Source organism: Rhinatrema bivittatum, chromosome 3, assembly GCF_901001135.1.
Source record: "Rhinatrema bivittatum chromosome 3, aRhiBiv1.1, whole genome shotgun sequence".
Classification (NCBI taxonomy): domain Eukaryota; kingdom Metazoa; phylum Chordata; class Amphibia; order Gymnophiona; family Rhinatrematidae; genus Rhinatrema; species Rhinatrema bivittatum.
This window is the reverse complement of record NC_042617.1, coordinates 275,269,363-275,291,765: the sequence shown is the minus strand read 5'-3', so window position 1 is coordinate 275,291,765 and position 22,403 is coordinate 275,269,363. Positions and strand designations below refer to the sequence as shown.

Sequence of the window (22,403 nt, the reverse complement as noted above, 5' to 3'; positions counted from 1 at the left end):
AGCGCGAGCAAAGGACGCTCTCCTGTGCGAGTGATACAGTAAATAAATGTATTTAAATTAGGCCCAGCGGTAAAAAGAGGCGCTAGGGACACTAGCGCGTCCCTAGCGCCTCTTTTCGGACAGGAGCGTCGGCTGTCAGCGGGTTTGACAGCTGACGCTCAATTTTGCCGGCATCAGTTCTCGAGCCCGCTGCCAGCCACGGGTTCAGAAAATTGAGCGTCCGGTTTTCAACCCGCGAGCCAATTTCAAATTTTATTTTATTTTTTTTACTTTTTTAAACTTTCGGGACCTCCGACTTAATATCGCCATGATATTAAGTCGGAGGGTAGGTGCTAATTTCTGAAAGTAAAATGTGTGGCTTGGCTGCACATTTTACTTACTGAATCGCGAGGGAATGACTAATAGGGCCATCAACATGCATTTGCATGTTGCGGGCGTTATTAGGTTCGGGGGGGTTGGACGCGCGTTTTGGATGCACTATTACCCCTTACTGAATAAGGGGTAAAGCGTTGGAGCGCACTATACTGTATTGGCCTGAAAAGGATTTGAGAGTTGCTGTGTTCTCCCTGATTCTCCTTGAATCAAAACACTGTATCCTGAGAGAGAGGCTTCCTTTTTTAGGTTTTATAGCTAGTTACATTATTGCATGCAATAACACTTATCTTAGCCCAAGGCTTCTGGGTCCTGGTTTTCACAAAATCTGCAGTTAATTTGCATGAGATAAGCATACCTGAGAACTTCTGAGATGTGGTCACTCTGAGATTGCTGTTGATTAGTGTTGGGGTGGGGGATGGGGAGGTAGGAGGAAGGAATAATGCGGATCATACAAACATGACGGCCTATCTAGTCTGCCCAACCATACAATACCTACCACTCCCTCAGAGATCCCCTGTGCTTGTCCCATGCTTTCATGAATTCAGATACTGTACTGGTCTCCACCACCTCCATGGGAAGGCTGTTCCATGCATCCACAACCCTTTCTATAAAGAAATATTTCCTTAGATTACTCCTCAGTCTACCCCGTTACACCCTCATCCCATCAACTTTCTCTGTTCTAATCCCTCTCTGCTAATCCACATTCTCCCTCCCTGACCCCAGCACGCTCCTTGCTCCGAACTAGGGTTGCCAACTGTCCAGTTTTGGACTGGACAGCCAGGTTTTCAGGCATTCTGTACTGTGTCCAATCAGAAGTACCGACTGGACGCTAAATGTCCAGTTTTGCAGGTGGATCCTTCTTTTCCCCTCACAGCTTCTTAGAGGAAGAGAACAGCAGGTCGGAGCCTATCGGAGGAGAGCTGTGCTGTATCCTGCCTCCTTTCCCATGCTGTGATTGGATAGCACAGCCCTCAGCTCCCAGTGGCTCTGCAGATACATAGAGACACTGTTTAAGCAGTTCACTGGCAGGATCTAAAATTTATGCAAATGAGGGGGGTACCATTCCCCCACCCCACCCCCTGGTCCTCAAGTGTTCAGTCCTGGTCTATGGAAAAGTTGGCAACCCTACTCATAGCTCACAAACTTGAGCACACTTTACCTCAGCTGAGTCCTAAGCCCTGGAATCACAGCTGCAGCTTCTTCCCACATACTGCCTGCAGTATCTGTGCTTAGGCCTCATGCACTTGCACAGGGAGGTGGTGGTGGTGGCCTGGAGGCCACAGTCAAGTGGAGGCAGCAGGTCATCCGCTGATCCAAACCACCTGGGCAGCCCAGAAAAGTGGCATCCACGGGCCATGAAGAAGACAAAGCCCCGGGACTGCCCAGTGGATCCCAACCACTCGGGCAGCGGAGATAAAGAGGAGATTCTGAGCTGCGAGGATGACGAGGCCTCCCGGCAGATCCCAACTCACCGGAAAGCTGAGATAAAGAGGAAGCTACAGAGAAGTCAATGTTGATTGCGTCTCATGGTGGAAATCAGATCACAGGTTGCATGGCAGATCCTAACTGCCAGGTGGCTGACATAAAGGGGAGGACACGGGGCTGGTGGTAGATCCCAACCTGTCGGCTGCTGAAGTGAGGAGGAGGGCCTGGGGCTGACGCCGACCACAAACAAAGAAGAGCTGGAGGGGCCAGGTGTGTGTGTGTCTGTGTGTGAGACAAGTATGTGAGGCAGAATGTGTGTGACAGTATGTGTGTGAGATACGGAGTGTGTGTGTGTGAGCATGTATGAGAACAAGTGAGCATGCATGTGTGTGAAAGCATATGTGTGAGTAAAGGAATATGTGTGTGGGTGTGTGTATGTGTATGAGAAGGAGCATGACTGTGAGTGAGGAAATGTGTGTTAGAGAAGAAACATGTATGTGTGTGTTTGTGTGAGAGCACATAATTGAGTGAGGGAGCATGTGTATGTGTGAGAGTATGTGTGTGAATGAGGGAGCGTCTGTGTGTGCATATTTGTGAGCAAGGTAGTGTGTGGTTGTATATGAGCATGTGTGTGAGCAAGGGAGTGTGTGTGTGTCTGTGTGACAGCATGTCAGTAATCTACAGCACTCTCAAGGTGACTGGAAATCAAAAGTTCCCAGATATGGAGAACATGAATTTTTGGATGTTTTTTGATGTGTCTGCTGTTTTGAAATATTTTATTAGTGTTTGGGAAAAATAAAAAAAATTGTATATGAGTTTTTAATTATTTAATCTTCTATTCATAAGCTGTTTTGGAAATATTCTTTTTATTAGTTTGTTTTTACTATGATAATTATTTATTAAATTTCTTGATTTTATTGTTTGATGTTTTGAGGAATGGTGATGGTTCTGTTTTCCATTGTTGCACTGCATCCAGTTTGGCTTGTTGCGATTTCCAGTTCAAATTTTGCCTGTATATTTCTATTTATACTTTATGGTTGCTCTATTCTGCATTCGGTGAGGGTCTGTTTGTGTTCTGCATGTGTGACTGAGGTTAGGTATTCTCCTAATAGGTGTATTGGTGTTTTAGAGCCTGATATAATATTTGCAGTGTTGCTTTTCCATAGGTGGGGTTAATACTGTTTGAGTACTGGCAATTGATGTTGTTTTGGTATGGGAGGTTTATTATATTGGAGAAATCACTTACCTGATAATTTTGTTTTCCTTAGTTTAGACAGATGGACTCAGGACCAGTGGGTTATGCTCCCCTGCCAGCAAGTGGAGACTGAGCAAGCTGATGTCACAGTATATATATACTCCTGCAGTGATCCCAGCTTGCCAGTATTCTCTTCAAAAGCAACTGTGAACAGACTAGCAAAAAACTTGATTAAACACTGGCAACCATAACTGTACTCAACCAACAAGAAAACACTGAACTCACATAAGAATCTAGGGACTGGATGAACCTTTACCTTATTCCCTTGGGATTCGTTTCCCACAGTAGGACCCTGAACACAAGCAGTTGGCAGCTGAGGGCGGGAAGCTGAGTCCATCTGTCTACACTAAGGAAAACAAAATTATCAGGTAAGTAATTTCTCCATTTCCTAGCGTGTGGACAGATGGACTCAGGACCAGTGGGAAGTACCAAAGCTACACCTGAGCAGGGCGTGAGGCTGCCCGCAGTCCAGGCAACATCGCACTTGCAAAGGCTGCGACCTCCCGGGCCTGCACATCCGGACGATAAAACCTGGAAAAAATGTGTAAGGAGGACCACGTCGCAGCTCGGCAGGTCTCAACAGGAGACAACAAACGAACCTCCGCCCATGACACTGCCTGAGCCCCTAGTGGAATGAGCCCTAACCTGAGCAGGCAATGGCTTCTCAGCATCCACACCACGCGGCCGTGATCACCTCCTTAATCCAGCGAGCTATCGTAGCCCACGGAGCTGGTTCGCTTGCTTCCTTCCACCATGAAGGACAAACAGGCGATCTGACCTCCAAAAAGAAACCTCTAGATAGCGCACAACAAGCCTCTTAACATCCAAGAAATGCAGAAGGCTATACTCCTCCGCGTTCCTGACCTTATCCAGAGCTGGCAAGGAAATGGACTGATTCAGATGAAATTCTGAAACCACCTTAGGCAAGAAGGATGGAACAGTACGCAGCTGCAAGTCACTCAAATGAAAGGCTCCCGGCAAGACAAGGCCTGCACCTCAGAAAAATGACGCGCAGAACGTACAGCCACCAGGAACACTGTTTTCAGGGTCAATAACCGCAAGGAAAGGTTGTGCAGTGGTTGAAACGCAGGGCCTGCTAAAAAATCCAGCACCAGGTTAAGACTCCAGAACGGAACTGGCAACCGCAAGGGAGGCCGAAGGTGCTTTACCTCTTTCAAGAAGCGGGCCACATCAGGATGGAATGACAAGGTGACACCATTCACCATGCCTCTGCAAGATGTAGGAGCCACAACTTGAACCTTCAAGGAATTAAGGGTCAATCCTTTAGTCAACCCATCCTGCAAAAAGTCCAAAATAAGCGGGATCTTAACTGACTGAGGAAGAACACCACGCTCCTCGCATCAAGCCTCGAACACTCTCCAGACCCGCACATACGCTAGAGAAGTGGAGAACTTCTAAGCGTGGAGCACGATAGCAATTACCGCAGAAGAATATCCATGCTTCAACAGGCGAGCCCTTTCAAGGGATGAACCATAAGACAGAAGTGAGCTGGATCCTGGTGAATAAACCGCCCCTGCTGCAGCAGATCCATGTGCTGTGAAAGACGAAGAGGGTCCTCCACCAGGAGTCTTCAGAAGTCCGCATAGCACAGATGCCTGGGCCAATCCAGAGCCACCAGGTGTACTAGTCCCCTGTGAACCTCAATTCTGCGAATGACCAGACTCAGCAAGGGCCATGGAGGAAAGACATAAAGTAACTCGTCTTCCAGCCAAATCTGTATGACAGCACCAATCTCTTCTGTGACTGAAGAAGCGAGGAACATTCGCATTGTGAGAAGTCGCCAGCAGGTCTAGGGACAGAAGGTCCCAGCGATCCACTATCAGCTGAAATGCCTCTGCAGACAACACTCATTCTCCTGGGTCCAGACTCTCCCTGCTAAGAACTTCTGCTCTTATGTTGTCTTTTTCTGCTATGTGGGAGGCTGAGATTATCTGAAGATGTCCTTCCACCCATCCCATAAGTTGGTCTATTTCCTGTGACACTTGCTGGCTCTTAGTTCCTCCCTGACGATTGATGTAGGCCACCATTGTGGCATTGTCTGACATCATGTGGACTGCCTGTTCCAGAAGCCTGTGACTGAACTGCAAGCATGCCAACCTGACCACCCAGGTTTCCAGGAGATTGATGTTGCAGAGAGCCTCTTCAGCCGTCCAGTGCCCCTGGGCCTTTAGTACCCGACAGTGAGCTCCCCAACTTTGAATACTCATATCTGTCCTGAGAAGCAACCAGTGTGGGGAGAACAAGGACACTCCCCGCCTCAGATGAACTTCCTGCATACACTACTGGAGGTGACAACAGATCTCCATCAGCAAATGGAGGCGAACTGAACAGTCCTGAGACTGTGGGTTTCAGTAAGCGCTGAAGAGGACGCATATATGCCCTCACTCACGGTACCACTTCCAGATTTGCCGCCTTCAAACCGAGCACCTGTAGATAGCTCCACACTGTCAGGCGGATAGTGTTCACCAACTGACGTACCTGAGACATCGACTTTTGTATCCGTGTGTCTGGCAGAAAGACCTTGCCTGGCCTCATGTCGAATTGAATTCCCAGATACTCCAACAACTGAGAAGGTCTGAGGCTGCTCTTGGTCAGGTTCACCACTCAACTGAGCTCCCGCAACAGGGAGATCACCTTGTTGGTCACCAGCTGTTCTCTCCCAAAGACTTGGCTCGAATCAGCCAGTCATCCAAGTGTGGGTGCACCAGGATTCCATCTCTTCTCAATGCCACCGCAATGACCACCATGACCTTGGAAAATGTTCTTGGGGTGGTGGCCAGACCAAAGGGCAGCACCCGAAACTGATAATGGTGACCCCAGCATCACAAAGTGCAGAAAATGTAACTGTACAATCACAGGTGGCTCTGACTTTTATTAACCTCAATACTTAAAGCATGTTTTATGTTTTTAGTATTTATTGGTTTAATATTTATGGCTTCACACATTATTTTATTAAGATATCTTTTATTCCTACTTGTTAAATTTTACCTTCTATTATTATTATTGTTTGTAATTTTCTTTTATTGTATTTTATTGCTATGTTAACCGCTGTGAAGGCTACGCCGAGACGATATATAAGCACAAATAAACCTTAAACCTTAAAATGTTGGTGTTCCAAATGGATGGGAATATAAAGGTAAGCCTCGGACAGATCCAGGGAGGTCAGAAATTCTCCCAACTGTACGGCCATTATCACAGAGCGTAAGGTTTCCACCCGCAGATGACAATTGACACTCTTGAGGTCCAGGATGGGACAAAAGGAACCTTCCTTCTTGGGCACCACAAAATAAACGGAATAGCACCCCATATTTTCCTGAGACGCAGGCACGGGAACCACAGCTCACAGCCGCAGGAGCCTCAGAAACGTAGACTCCACCGCTTGCTTCTTCTGCAGGGAGTGACAAGGAGACACCATGAACACGTCCTGAGGAATGCTGCGAAATTCCAATGTATAGCCTTCCCATATTACTTCCCGGACCCATTGATCCGACGTGATCTCAACCCACCTCTGATAAAAGAGAGATAGGCATCCTCCTAACTCCTCCTCCTGAAGGTGGATCAGTAAACCTTCATTGAGAAACTTGGGAGTGGCCACCGCCCAAGCCTGGTCTTCTCTTGGACTGATGGGGACAAAAGTACTGAGACCTAAAAAAAGGCCGAGTCCTCTGAAAAGTAGTTTCCTGTAAGGACAAAAACGCTTTGAGCCTCTGAGACGACCCCTCACAGAAAAGGGGGCGCTGTAATTGCTTCTTATCCTCCAATAACTGGGGTACTGAAGATTCACACCACTTACTGGCCAACTTTTCCAGCTCGTTCCCAAAGAAGAGTGAGCCATTAAAGGCCATTTTCATAAGATTAGCCTTGGAGATTGCGTTAGCTGACCAATTCTGCAACCACAGATGACAACTGACTGCTACTACCGAAGCCACTCCTCTGGCCGAGGTATGGACAAAATCACAGCCTGCTTCTGCCAAAAAGGCGGTGTGGGTTCTATAACTGCTCTGAAATGCACCATTGAATCATCCACCTCCTGAGAGAGAAGCAAGCAAGAACGTGTCACAAGAGCACAACTTGCAGCAATCTGCAAGGACTTAGCCACTGCATCAAAGACCTGCTTAAGGATAGACTCAATCCACCTATTATGCACATCCTTCAAGGCCACTCTTCCCTCCACGGGGATAGTCATTCATTTAGAGACGGTGCAGACAAGTGCATCCACTTTGGGAAAATGTAAATGTTCCAACATAGCTGGATCCAGAGGGTGTAGGCCTTCCAATACCTCTGGGGTATCCCATTCAAGATCAATCAATTCTTGAATGGCCTCCATAACAAGAAAAAGCAAGAGGCTTTACGAAAGGAAACCAAAATGGGATTCTTTCTTGGCTCTGACATAGACTCTGCCCCAGGGACTCCCAGAATCTTCAAGGTCTGGGAAATCAGGGCCGGTAGTTCATCTTTATGAAAGAACTGCAATATGGTTTGATACAGCTCCAAACCAGGAGGAATTTCCCCATTTTCCAAAGAATCCGGATCCGCCTCATCATCTGTGCCAACCGGGTCCCCACCTGGGATACCTGTGGTGAACCGAGGTGTGCCACGGCGCTTAACCATAGGATTTGAAGAGGAAGGGGCCACTGGCTGAGGGTTCGACCTGACAGAAGTGGGCAAAGTGGAGGACTGCACCTGTACAAAGGCTTGTAAACCCTGAAAAAACTCCACACACAAAAAAGCAGCCGGGTCCAGACCAAACCCAAAAGGTACTGGAGCAGACCCAACTGACCTGCCAGCTTCTGCAGAAGAGAACCAGTCTGGGAGTACCAAGATCTGGCGCACTTATAGCCGACACCGGAACCAGGCATCATCAGAGTGGAAAGATCCAGGCTTAGCAAAATCCGAGGAAGACAACTCTCTCTGCGCATCCAAACAGCGCTGACACATGTTAGAAGACAGGTCGGGCTGAGAAGCCCTAATATGACAGGCTTATTTACCGGCACCATGAGCAGCAGTAACTATGCGTTCAAATGGCTCGCGTTTGAAAAATTGCGCGCACAAATTTCAGGCGCCCCTGAAGTAAGCGCGGAAAGGCACCCGCCAACTAGTGCGCCTAGCTAGAGTGGATTACCATGCTCAAAGAAGTTATGCGTACAAAAGTCACGCCTAACATGGCATGCACAATCTGTGTGCAGAGCCGATGCATTGCGCACACTGACCTGTAGAGGGTAGTAAGACATGCACAGGAGCACGCGAAAATTCTGCCACGGCCTACCACTTGGTGCACAGAGAAAAGCCTGAATGCGGGGCCTAGTCCATCAGAAACGCTCAACCCGCCAGGCTACCCAGGTCCCTTAACTCCAATGGGAGCAGGAACAACTTCGGTATGGCGAGCTGAGCAGAGACTGAAGGAAGGCCTAAAACCCCCTAGCTTTATCTGTAAGTAAAACTTCTGGTTTTTTTTTTTGTTTTCTGTTTGTTTGTTTTTTAATTTACAGGAGCTCAGTGCTTACCAGGTGAGTACAGAGACGGTCTCTGGCTGCGGGGGGAGAGGGCAATTGTTGTCACCGCTGCATTTGGCCTCCTGCACCCGCTGCCTTTCAGTTGCACAAGCAGCTAAGTCCACACCGGGAACCAACTACTGGACCAAGGCACACCTCTGAGGGACCATGGAAATCACCTCAGGAATTTCTCAACTGGGGGAGGGACCTTTAGGTATCACCGTAGGAGAGCGGGGGCTTTTGTTTCTCAATTTAAAATTCTCCTTCCAAAATTCACAGCAATCCCCACAGGGAGATGCACATCCACCATCTGCTGGAGATGGAGAATACTGGCAAGCTGGGGTCACTGCAGGGTTATATATATACTGTGATGTCAGCTTGCTCTGTCTCCATCTGCTGACAGGAGAGCATAACCCACTGGTCCTGAGTCCATCTGTCTACACGCTAGGAAATGCATTTTTAACTCAGTTTACTCATGGCTTTCTGGAGGTCAAGCACATATCTAACACACTTTTAATAGGCCTAATACCATATGGGTTCCAAGTATCTCTTTTGAAGAGATTTCTGGTTGGCACTACAGCAGTGCATGTAAATATAAGTGATATTTTTACCTCAGAAGACTGTACTTTGTTCTTTTTCACATAAAATCTATTATAAATACATGATTCTTAACTGTGTATGTGGAGAGGGCCAAGGTGAGGGTGTGAGCACAAGGCTATAAGGTTCACCTAGGGCACCTAATTACCCTTGCACCGGCCAGAGGTTCCTGGGGAGGTGGTGAAAAGCTGGGGGGTGGGGAGATGTCAGTTTTGAAAGTTTACATTGCTGGAGGGAGCTGTTTGTTTTTTTTTTGGTGGGCCTGGGAGAGAGACTGAATAAATGGTGGGGAGGAAGGCAGCACAGTAATTGTTCGCCTAGGGCAGCAAAAAAGCTAGCACCCGCCATCTGTGCTCCCCTATCTGCTAGCTTACTGAAGGGGATTGGCTGGAGAAGTAAACAGAATCTGGGAACTTTTCAGTGTTTCCCTGGAGACCAAATAATTGATGCAAATTTCCAGAGTTGATGGGGTGGGGGTGCAGGGTTGGGGAGGCATCCGGAGAGTTCCCAGGTATGGATCGCCTACATTGGAGACCCAGTATATTCAAATTTACCAGGTGCATATTCCTTGCAAATAACCTGAAAACCAGACTAGCTGTAGGGTTCACAGGACAGGTTCGGGCAGCCTTGCCGTAGCCACTGGTGAGCTTTGACCACGAGGAGCAGCTCAGAGCCACAGACTTGCTCTCCTCAGAAACAACCCCTGAAGGCCTGGGAGGAGGGTCTCTGCTCCCTCTGAAGAACCTTGTGCTTTTGAAAGTAAGGAGGCTCTTATTTACCCCTTAGGTGTAAAATGAGAGGAAGTCTTCCCAAGTCTGGCAAGACACACAGCCATGTACCATGGGACTCCTGCATAACCCCTGTTTTCAAACCCTCTGAAATCCAGCATACCCGGACTGAGGATGTCTTTGATGTTGCCAGTGCAGCTGGCTAAGTATTTTAAGCTGGGTAAAAAGTTGTCAACTAAGTTTGTTTTCTTTTTATATCTAAAAGAAGAAAGGAACGGAGTGGTAGAATAAGGTAAGGAAACCAGCTCTCGGGTAGAGAAACTAAGCCTCTTCCACCTTTGTTTTAGAGTAGCCTAGTGATTAGAGCAGCGGGCTACAAACCAGGGAAGCCAGGATTCAAATCCCATTGCCACTCCTTGAGACCTTGGGCAAATCACTTCATCCTCCATTGCCTCAAGTACAAATTTAGATTATGAGCCCTCTAGGGACAGGGAAGCACCTCCAGTACCTGAATGTAATTCACTTTGAAGTGCCTGAAAGGTGGAATAAAAATTTAAAAAAAACCAACCAAACTTTCCTACTCGCTGCTCACTGCTGACTTCCCCTCTGGACATTCAGCCAGAGCTGGTGGGGCAGACATAATCTCAGACTCTCAGCAGGTGAAATCTGAGGGGCATGGGCAGGCATTAGCAGGTCTTTACTTACTATCCAAATCTCGGCTTCTACATTAGCTCTGGAGCAATTCCAATACAAAATTTGCAGAGCCAGGGGTGCAACCAAAGATTGTCTTGTAATCCCTAGATTTCTCATTTTCTCTGATTAAGAGAAACAGGCCAATACAGTAAGGCGCGCTCAGCTGAGCGCACTGTTTAACGTGCAGTTGGACGTGCGTTTTGGATGTGCATCTACAACCCCTTAATATTGTGGCGATATTAAGTTGGAGGAGCCAAAAGGTTAAAAATAATTTTTTTAAAAAGTTTAAAAAAAAAGTGCCTGCAGTCAGGTTAGGAAAAGGGATGCTCAGCTAGCGAGCGTACATTTTCCTAACCCATGGCTGTGCATCGGTTAGGAAAACGGACGCTCGTAAAATCGAGCATCCCGTTTTCCTAACCCGCTGACAGCCACCTCCCCTCGCCACCCACTGCCGAGGAGGCGCTAGGGGTGCGCAATTGTCCCTAGCGCCTCCTTTTAGCGTGACCCCTCATTTAAATATTCCATCGCGCGTCCAGGAGAGGTGGCTGGGCGCGCGATAGGAAAGCGGGCCCTCAACACTGAGCGCCCCTTTTCCGCGCAACTTTACAGTATCGGCCTGAAAGTGAGAAAATGGACCAAAACTAATTAGCATTTTTGGAAGCTGGTAGAAAATTTGTCAAGATTTCAATTTAACATGAGATCAAATTGATCAAAACTTGTTGAGAAATAGCTGGAAGTTTCTTTAAGTAATGAAGAGGATACAGGGCTTGGTGGATGAATGCCCTGCCTTGTGAAGTCCCAGCCACCATCCCTGGTTTAAGAAAAATACCCTTCAGCTTGCAGCCGCCAGCAGAGAGTTATCAGGAAAGGCAGGCTGCACACTCTAACCAGCAGGGAAACAAGCCCAGCTTTCTCTCACCACTTTCCTTGGAGTTTACTTCCCCCCTATTTTTTTTTTTTTTTGTGAAGCGACAAACACTGGAATTCTGCTTCCTGGTGTAATTTTCCCATGCACTGCAGCTGACGCCTCCATCCTGAAGAAAAAGAAGCGTTAATTGTGCAGCTCATCAGGAGTCTCCTGGAGTGAGAGCTTCTCACAGGAGATCTAAGTGCAGACTCTCTGTGCTTACCTCAGAGCTCTTTCTCCCTGTGTGCCTGAGAGCCTGAAATCACACTGCAGATAGGGTCAGTCCTCTTGGGGATCTCAGCCTGTCCAGAAAGGCTTCTGGGTTTGGTTGTTTTATTTTTGTAGTCTTGTCTCTTTTAATTGCCTTTTGTGCCTCAGCATAGAGGGTGGGAAATAATCTGTTTTCAACCAAAGTCCAGGAGAGTGAGAGCAGAGATTTCAGCAAACCAGTTATAGTATGGGAGCGGGAGGCGGAGACTGAGTGTTAACACTTTATTCTACTCGCAGGCCTTGGCAGCAGGATCCAGGTTAACTGCAATTGCCACTGGGACAAATCCTCTGCTTGCGAGCAGGGCTGGATTTAGGCACAGGCAACACAGGCACATGTCCAAGGCACCAAATTCTGAAAGTGCCCGAAAACTTGGATTCCCCAGCTGCCCTCTGATTTCCTGGGGCAAAAACCCCCCCAACCCCCACTTCTCTGCCTACGGGCACCGTAATCTTAAATCTGGTCCTGCCCAAGGGAGGCTTCCTGTCAGCTACTGCACCCCTGCCTTCAAGGTGGAGTTACTCTGCTCTCATACAGGGACTGACGTAATAGGAAACATTGGGGCAGATTTTAAAAGCCCTGCGTGCGTAAATCCAGCTGGATTACGCACACAGGGGACTTGCATAGGACGCCGGCGCGCGCAAAGCCCTGGGACGCGCGCAAGTCCCGGGGCTTTGCTTGGGGGGCATGTCTGGGTGTGTCGGGTGTGTCGGGGGCGGTGCGGCATTTGGGGGTGTTCTGGGTGTGGGGCCGTGGTGCCAGCCCGGGGGCGTGACCGAGGCATCTGAACCAGCCCCTGGGCTGGAGAATGGCGCGCCGGCAGGCTGCCGGCGCGTGCAAGTTAGGCAGGCGTAACTTTCTGCACAAAAGTAGGGGGGGGATTTAGTTAGGGCTGGGGGTTGGGTTAGGAGGGGAAGGGAGGGGAAGGTGGGGGGGGGGGGGGGCCGGAAAAATAGTTCCCTCCGAGGCCTGTTTCGGCAGGTACGCTTTCTGCAGAGGATCTTCCTGCGCCATTCCCCAGCCCGGAGGCTGGTTCGGATGCCTCGGTCACGCCCCCAGGCTGGCCAACTAATTAAAAAGTGCTTGCCCATGGGCTGGCCTGGTGGCAGTGCTGAGTTCTGGCATGTGGAAGGTCCCTGGTTTATCATAAATGATGGCAGATAAAGACGAAAAGGTCCATCCAGTCCACCCAGCAAGGTGTTGAGAGCTGTAACTGCTGCTTAGTGCATAAACGTAACACCAAAATTACCACCAGTCACTTCAGTTCTTTATTTTCTTCCTGTAGCCACTAAGGATCCTCTGTGTTTAACCCACAGCCCGTAATTCTGTTACCATTTTTGTCCTCACCACCTCTTCTGGAAGGGCCTTCCAGGCATCCACTATCCTTTCTGTGATGAAGTATTTCCTGACATTGTTCCAGTCTTCCCCCCTTGGAGCTTCCTATCATGTGAGCTCTCTGGGGACAGGGAAATAATTGTAGTGATTAAATGTGATCCACTGTGAAGTGCCTGAAAGATGGAATATAAATAGAAAATAAATAAAATAACCCCTAGTCCTGTGCATTTTCTTCCACTGGTTTATGTGAATAATTGACCTTTCAGGGATGTAGAAGACTGTATCATATCCCCCTCTCTTCTAGGGCACAGATGTGCCTTCAGACCTGAGCAGGTGTAACATGGAAAAATCAATACTGCCTGATGCTCAGATCCAGGCCAGCATCTGGGCTCTGCCCTCAGCGTGCCTCACTGCAACAAGAAACACCAGCAGTGGCTCTTAAACATGCTGGAGCTCCTTTCCGAGAACACGTGTAATCAATAATCATGCCTGCCTCTTTTTCCTAACCATAGCATGAGCCCCTGAGTGCCATAATTAATGGGCAGCATGCAGGGCATGGATAGCTTAGCCCACACTTTGTGCAGCAGCACACACTGCACCTCCTCATCTTCCTCTTTTGAGTTCTTCCAGCCCCTGTCTTATCCCCAGCTTCAGCAAGACAGGGAGAGAGTGCGCCCAGGGCTGGGTGTGACTCACTCAGAGTATCAGAAGCAGCAGCAGTGGAGGAGCTCTGGCAGCCAGATGCAGCAGCCAAAGAAATTAACTGAGCCAGCTGCTCCTATCACACTGCCATCTCCCTTCTCCTGCCCTTCTGTATAGAAGGAACTGCTCCATTGTGATAAGTTCCTGTGTGTCTCTGTCCCTTCTCTCCCTTTGTTTTAAGATTTGGCAGAGAGACTGGTGGGGCTTTTATTTTAGGAAATACCTATTGTATCTGAAAGTAACTCACCTGGAGCTATCATTAATAAGGCATGAGTTAAATAAAAGTTAAAAAAAAAAAAAAAAAAAATTTTAGTGCTTTTCTAACTCTTCTTTTGACCATATGATTCCTCTCAATTCCCACATTGCCTGTACCATGGAGGCTGATGTGCCACACATCATTTTTGTTAATGGAGGCATCCCTTGGGCTTGAAAAAGTTGGGACATATTGCTCTAAGGAATATATATTTAGGTCCTCAAGTCTCATCTCATGTCTTTTAGCGCAGATCCCACACCATTTTGGTTGCCTTTCACAGGACAGCTTCTGTCTTGTCTCTCTCCTTTCTGAGATACGGCCTCCGAAACTGAACACAGTATTCCAGGTGAGGCCTCACCAATGCCTGCTCAAGGGCACCACCACCTCCTTTTTCCTGCTGGTTATGCTTCTCTCTGTGCAGCCCAGAGTATAACTGTCAAGTGCGCAGGCCAATATAGGTCAGAGGGCATCCACCTATGGATATGTTTATCATCTCACTGCAAATGGCCACAGAAACACTGGTGGAATAAGGGAATGCATGTGTGGGGGGTGTCAGCACCAAATAAGGAGTTACTGGTTCTTCCTATGGCAGTTCTCACCAACACAAAAAAGGGAAACACACCTGTATAGAAACGTGCAGGTGCCAGTGAAGAAAGAGGGCTCCTGGGCCATTTGGTAAGTTAGAATAAGATTCCTCTAGTTGGGTCTTCCACTACATGGGTCAACTGCAATTGGGGATGTTGCAGAAGTAGTGTCCACAGCCTTTGGCAGGAAGGAAATCATGCTCATTGCTCAAGAGCAACACCTAGTGGCCAGATTCACGCTCAGTGCCTGCAGCGTTCCAGAAGGAGCCCTGGTGCATGGCCCCCACCCCAGGAACATCACTGCAATGTTCTGACTACGTACATTATTGGGGGGGGTGGTGTGTGTGTGGAAGGGCAGGGAATATAAAATAGGGACAAAATATTCCTGAGTAGAGGTGAATGAAGACTCATGGTGCCAGCTATCAGCCTTGATTCTGATTGAGCTGGAAGCACCACATAGCAGGAGGAAACTTCCAGGTGAAGAAAAAAAAATTGTTTTCTTCTACCGCACCCACCCTCTTCTTCAGCAGTCCCACACCACCCTGGGCTCTTTGCAAGAGCACCACCATTCCTGTCCATCTGTAGCTTGGTTTAACCTCTTGCGCTCCCTGATTATATCAGGGACACAAGACAACCCCCAGTTTAGATCTACTGCTGCAAAATCATGCTAGAAGAGGAGCTGGATACCCTTAAAATGTAGAGAGGCCCTTAAAAGAAGTGTTCATATTATGGATTTACCCCGATATAGTTAAAAGTACTCAACAACGAAGGAAGGAATTCCTAGTTATGAAACAGAGGGTACTTAATTTAGGTGCCCAGTTTGTATTAAAATTTCCTTGTAAGTGCTGCATAAGTTATAAAGGGAATAATTATGTTTTCTTTGACCCTATTCAGTTGAGGGATTTCTTGGTAGGACACCCCGTAGAAAATCTTGCAGAGTAACTGACTAAATTTAAGTGCTTTGCTCACCTACCTAATTCCTATTTTAATGTAGTAAAATATGTCTATTTTCGTTCATCTTACTTACTTGCCCTGAATTCTTATATTTAGGAATGTATATGAAAGGTAATTTGTTTTCCAAATAGAATTGTGTGCTACATTATATATATGTTGTATTCCAGAATATGTACCGTATTTCATTAATGAATAGTTTCATGATGTAATTTTGTGAAAATCTGAAAATAGAAAAAAAAAAAAAAAAAAGAAGTGTTCACATAATAGAGTTCCTGCTGTGCTTGCAGTAGCCTAGCTAGAATGAAGGGGAGAGGGCACAGCTGCTTTAGTACATGTGCTATATTATGGATTAATAGGCATACGGTCTGTGGATGAACTACTACATGAAGAAACAGATTTAAATTGTTTAAAAGTAAAAGGTTCTTTTGTTTAGGCAACACAAAGGATTCTTAGAATTGGATTTGAGGGCTAAAAAGGATTTTCACAAATCTTGTGCCAGCTGTATGTAGGTCTGGATTAAAGGGGCAGCACTGAACAGTCTGCAGTTCTGTCACTATCCCCCACAAAGAGAAAAGGGAGAGTAAGACCGTTGGTCACAGGACCGAGCAATGCCATAAGCCTTATGCTACCCTCTTCCAGCACCATCCTCTGGGAGAAGCTGAGACTGCAGGAGCTATGAGCTCCCCCACTAGCAGCACTTCTACACCATTTCTCACAGCACCTCCTGCTAAGAGAAGTTGAAAATGCAGAAGCTTCCCCCCCCCAAATGCCCTAGAGCAGCTCCTGCTGGGAGAGGGTAGAACTGCAGAAATTGTGAGCTCTTCCACAACTAGCATCTTGTGCAAGGAGAGATTAAGCAAGTTTGCCTACTGTAAACCGTGGTTTCCATAGATAGCAGGATGAATTAGCCATGCTATGTGAGTGACGTCATCACGACAGGGCTCTGGCAGACATCCACATCTCCAAGCTAGTTTTTGAACTGCTGTTCCTGTGTGGTGCTTCCTGCGCAAAGCGCGAGCCTGGTCTCTTCAGTTAGTGAGAAAGCTAGAAGACAGCAGAAAAATGGAAAAGCTGTGACAGGAGACATGTCCAGGGAGGAGGGAGGCTAATTCATCCTACTATCTACGGAAAACACAGTTTACTGTAAGCAAACTTGCTTTTTTTCCGTCAATAAGCAGGCTGAAGTAGCCATGGTATTTGGGAGTCCCAAACCCAAAGGAAAAAAGAAAACTTGGCTTGAGTTGGTTTTTTTTTCCCCTACTTCCCCGTGGATATGTCTCATCGGCCAAGCATACTTGATATAACTGCTCTTCCAAGACCACTGTCTGAAGCTGATAGTTGGTCAAGGCACTAATGTGCGGTAAAGGTGTGTACTGATGACCAAGTAGCCGCTTTACAGATGTCTTCTATAGAAACATTACAGAGATGCACCCCAGAGGATATTGTGGCCCGCCCCTGATAAGCAGTGACTGAAGTGGATAAGGGTAGTTGTGCTGAGGAGTGACAGAAAATGCAATTCGTGATCCAGTTGGAGATTATTCTCTTTGAAACTGCCACTCCTAGCGAGTTAGGGTTGAATGAGACCAACAGTTGTGAGGCTGATGGTGAGGCAGAGTTCTTTGTTTATAGTAAGCCAAAGCTCTTTTACAGTCCAAAGTATGGAGCAGTGATTCTCTTCTGTTCCTGTGAGGTTTGAGAAAGAAGATGGGTAATGAAATGTCTTGATTAATGTGAGAAGCTGAAACTACTTTAGGCAGAAACCAGGGATGAGTCCTGAGTACGAATTTGCCATGGTAAAACTGCAAGTAGGGAGAAAAGTGAACTAATGTCCACAGCTCACGGACTCTTCGGGCTGAGGTGACTGCTATGAGAAAAACCACTTTCTAAGTGAGATACTTCAAATGCAGAGACTGAAGTGGTTCGAAAGGGGCTCACATTAGAGCAGATAAGACCCCATTCAAATCCCAGGGCACTGAAGGTTTGCAAATTCGAGGATGAAGATTAAAAAGTCCTTTCATAAAACATGAAACTAATGGATGAGAAGCTAATGAAGTGTCTTTGATCCTTTTGTGATAAGCAGCAATAGCACTTAGATGAACTCTAATTGATGATATTGCTAACCCCACGTTAGACAGATGTAGTAAGTAGGAAAGGATTTCTATGGGTGCAGAGGAGAAAGGGCTAATGTATCAACTCTGACACCAGTCAGCATATCTTCTCCATTTAAAGGAATAATTGCATCTGGTTGATGGTTTCTTGCTGCTATGATAACTCACTGGCTATCTGCTGAAAGTGTTAAACTTTGTAAAGCCTCAGGCTCAACATCTAGGCTATCAGGTGGAGGGAGGAGTGAAGAGGGTGCAGAAGAGATCCTCCCTCCTGAGTCAAGAGATCCGAGTTTTGACCGAGATCTAAGGGATCGGTCTCAGACGACTGCACTAGATAAGCAAACCAGGGTTGTCTCGGCCACGTGGCTGCTATGAGTATTATATGAGCTTTGTCTCGTATCATTTCCTGAACTGTTCTTGAGATGAGAGGAAGCGGAGGAAACACATAAAGGAGACCTATTGACCATGACATTGGAAAGGCATCTTGTGTCCTCCTCAGATGGCTTGGCCGTATGGAACAAAACTGAGGAACCTTCTGGGTTTGTTCTGTGGGAAAAAGATCTAGCCAAGGCCGACCCCAGTATAGAAAGATTTGGTCTGCTACTGATGGCTTGAGAAACCATTCATGGGGATGAAACCTGCTGCTGAAATAGTGGGCTAAGATGTTCACTATTCCTGCTAAGTATGTGGCTCTCAAGGTTATTGAATTGAGGGTCCATTCCCAGATCCATACTGCCTCTCTGCACAGAACCCAGTAACCTGACCATCCTTGCTTGTTTACATAAAACATGGCAACTTGATTGCTTGTGTGAATCATGACAGTATGACCTCGTAGGAGATGTGTAAAGGTCATTAAGACATATCTCATGGGCTTGAGTTCCAACAGATTTATTTGGGAAGCAAGTTCATCTTTCGACCATTGACCCTGTGTCTTGTAATGGAGTAGATGCGCTCCCCAACCTTGAGTGGAACCGTCTGTGGTTAATATGAGAGTGTGGGTGGGATCTCGAAGAGGTGAGGCAATGGTTAAGACTTCTGGATTTAACCACCAATTAATATCCTCCTTCATGGAGTTTGATATGGTTATCTGAGTGGACATTGGTTGAAGATATTGGGTCCATTGCGCTTTTAGTCCCCTTTGTAGACGGCGCATGTGAAGACAAGTGTGAGATAGTACATGGATAGCTGCTGCCATGTGACCTAGCAATACTAGTACTTGATGGGCCATGATCCTTGAATTGAGGAGCAAGTCCGTGCAGAAGTGATGAAGATGATTGCTCCTTTCTTGCGGAAAGAAGACTTGAGCTTGGATCGAGTCTATTCTGGCTCCTATAAATTGCAAAATCTGAGTCAATTTGAGTATTGATTTCTTGTAGGTGATGAAGAATGCCAGGGTCTCCAGGCAGGAGATTATAGATTCTAGATGGTGACACAAGACACTAGATGGTGACACAAGAGATAAGAAAATAGGCGTATCCCCTGATGCCTTAGGGGAGCCACAGCCAGTCACGTGGTAAAGACTCTGGGAGCCAAGGATAGACCAAAGGGTAGAACTTTGCATTGGTAGTGTCTGGAATGCACTTGGAAGCACAGGAATCACCAACAGGAGGGGTGTATTGGAATGTGGGTGTAAGCATCCTTGAGGTCTAAAAGCACATCCAGTTGTTCTCCTGAATGAAAGGGAGTACAAGTTTGAGGGAAGTCATCTTGAATTTCTTTTTCTGAAGATATTTGTTTAGGTAGTGTAGATCAAGAATTGGGCAGAGAGCCCCTGAGCGTTTTGGAATGAGGAAGTAGTGGGGAGTAGTAACCCGTATTTGTCTGGTACTTGGGCCCCAAGTGAATGGCCTTTTAAATTAGAAGGGCATGTATCTCTTGTTCCAGAAGAGGTGACTGAGAAGAATCTTTGAAATGGTTTATAAGTCATGGAAGAGGAGGATGGGATAGGAAAGTCCATTGATAATGCTCACGGACAATATGAAGGACCCATTGGTCCGAGATGATGTGACTCCATTGCATGGCAAAGGCTGATATCCTGCCCCCCCCCCCCCCCCTGGAAGATGAGGCTGTGGCTTGGTGTTCTTTAAAAAGACAATGGAGTTTTTTTGAAGTGAGGGTTGGGATGATTTTGTTGTTTTCTATCCCTTGGATGGTTTCTACAAGGAGCTGGTTGAGTCCGGGTACGTGGCTGCTGGAATAGTTGAAACTGCTGTGGTTTGTAATGCGGAAAATATTTGTATGGTTTCCTGTACTGCTGCTAGTAGCGTCTTGAAGAGTGAGAATCAGAAATTGCTAAAAGAGACTGAACAGCTTCGTTCTGTTCTTTTAATTGGGCCACCATATCCTTAAGCTTCTCACTGAACAAGTTGTCTGGAAAGCATGGAAGATTGGCTAGCTTCTCATGTACATCTTCTCTGATTGAGCTAGAGTGGAGCCAGGCCGTTTGATGAGCCACTATAGCAGTAGCTATGTTCAGAAATTTCCAAAGGATTCATATACTGCCCTGAGGAGATGGCATAGACCTTCCTGCAGGTCATAGAATGGCCAAGGTGTAACCGATTAGCCTGATTCAGAGCGTAAAAATGGCTTCAGCAGTTGTAAGGTCTCATCGAGATACTGCACAATATAAAATTGGTGCTGTTGAATTCTTGACATTAAAATAGTACTCTGAAAAATGTTCTTGGCATAGTTATCTAGGATTTTATGCTCTTTCAACGGGAAGACTAGAAGCATGCAGTCTAGACTTCTTCGCCTGCTTCATTGCTGACTCCACAACAACTGATTGATGAGGAAGCTGAACAACACAGTATGTGGCCGACTTCTGTAATCTAAATTTTAAATCTAACTTCCTGGAGACTGGAAGAATTGACTGAGGGGGTCTCCCACATCTTGGATAGGACCAAGGCCAGCAGCTTATGTGATGGAAGAGCTGATGGTTCAGCGAGTACATCTAGAATCTTTATTAACCGGAACACTACTTCCCAAGGATCAGGGATCTTATGGACCTCTACTCCCAGTAGATTGCCCAGTTTTTCCACACATTTTGAGTAGGTGAGATTGTCTGAAGAAGAGGAATGGTCTGGAGGCTTCTCTGGGGGATCAGAGGGAATTCCTGTTCAGCTGTCTGGGGATTGATCACGTGGAGAGTAATCCCACGGAGAACCGTAGTCACTGACTAGTGGACAATGTTGGACCGTATGAGGATGATCCTCTGGAGCTGGAGATGGTTGCTCCCCAGGAGAAAGATTGGATGGTGGATTTGCATCCCCACTTGGACCAGGAAGATGTGGAGGAGACATCTATGGATGCAACGTTGAGAATAGATTCTTAATGATAGAGATCTGGTCTATGGCTTGTTGAGATCGAATGGGTTGTGAAGTAGATTTCCTATGGTGTCATTTTCCCTGAGGCTAAAGTTCCGCAGCTAAAATTTCAGTAGATGGTTGTAGCTTCCAAGATCCCCATTCTCAGTCAGGAAGTCTAGCTTTTGGTAAAAGAGCCTCCTGAAGAATAAAGCGTTGTAGGTGTGAACAGGATGACAAGCCATAACATATGGATTGGGCCTCAGGTGATGACACTGATCTACAGCTAATCAGCATAGGAGGCTGCGATTCTCAGGGAGGCTGAAAAAGAATCTCCTGGAAGGGATCACTCGAGAGGATCGGAGATTAGTTTGATTCAACTATCAGTCAAGTGTAGAATTTGGCTGGGTGCAGGTGTTTCGTGTGTTGAAAGCTGCATCGATGTCAAAGGATGCATCCATGCTCCGTGTGTAGAGGGTCACTTTGATGGTCATGCGCCGATGGCTGTGTATCGATGGGTTGCGCCTATCAGCGTGCTTCTTTTCAGACACTTTCTTTGATGGTTCCGATGCATCTTGTTCTTTAGTCTGGCGTCTTTGTTCCAATGGCGCTTTCGACGTCTCTTTTTCAGGAGCTTTCGAAATTGAATCTGATATAGTTTTTTTAGGTGCTGAGGCGACCTCTACTCCTGGAGGAATCAGGTGTTTCTTATCCCTAGGCTCTTCCGATGAGGATCTCCTGGACACCTCATACATCACGTTGCATCCCAGGGAGGAATGAACCGAGTGCCTTGGAGAGTGCACATAACTGCCAGACAATGAAGCACCTTACCGCTCCTGGAAGCTAGCGATCTTCACTGCTCTCTGTCTCCTTGCCCTAGGAGACATGCAACCACAGTCCCTACATTTTCCCTGGTCATGATCTGGACTTAGGCAAATGTAGCCGTAATTATGGTTGTCAGTGATGGACATTATGTGTCCGCACGGAAAGTACTTAAACCCCATTTTTTTGGGTTTGACATCGTAGCACTCAAAAGTGCTGTTTGGGGAATAGCTAATGCGACAAAAAAAAAAAAAAAAGAGATAAGAATATGAAGAGACACGGAGAGATTGAGAGATGTCTGTGCCTGAACATGGAAAAAAAAACTAACTAAAGAGCACAGGCTCGCACTTCACGCGGGAAGCAGCGCAGAGGTACAGCAGTGCTTAGAGATGTGGATGACAGTCAGAGCGCCGTTGTGATGATGTCACCTAAATAGCATGGCTAATTCAGCCTGCTTATTGATGGAAAAAAGTTCTTCTACACCTGTGCATACCCACAGTGCCTCATGCAAACAAGTCCAGGGTTGCCAGAGCTGAAAAATGCACCTTCTTCCTAGTGATTAAAGAAAATAAAAGTGTAGAA

At 46.8% G+C, this 22,403-nt stretch overlaps 1 protein-coding gene across 1 annotated transcript in view; it reads right to left on the bottom strand.

Moving 5' to 3' along the window:
• The window catches only part of RDH5 (retinol dehydrogenase 5), a 36,249-nt gene extending 24,316 nt beyond the window's left edge, over nt 1-11,933 (bottom strand). Inside the window, 1 exon segment of the mRNA XM_029594688.1 lies at nt 11,717-11,933. The gene's annotated coding sequence lies outside the window, so the exon portion shown is untranslated.
• Between the last annotated feature and the right edge of the window lie 10,470 nt (nt 11,934-22,403).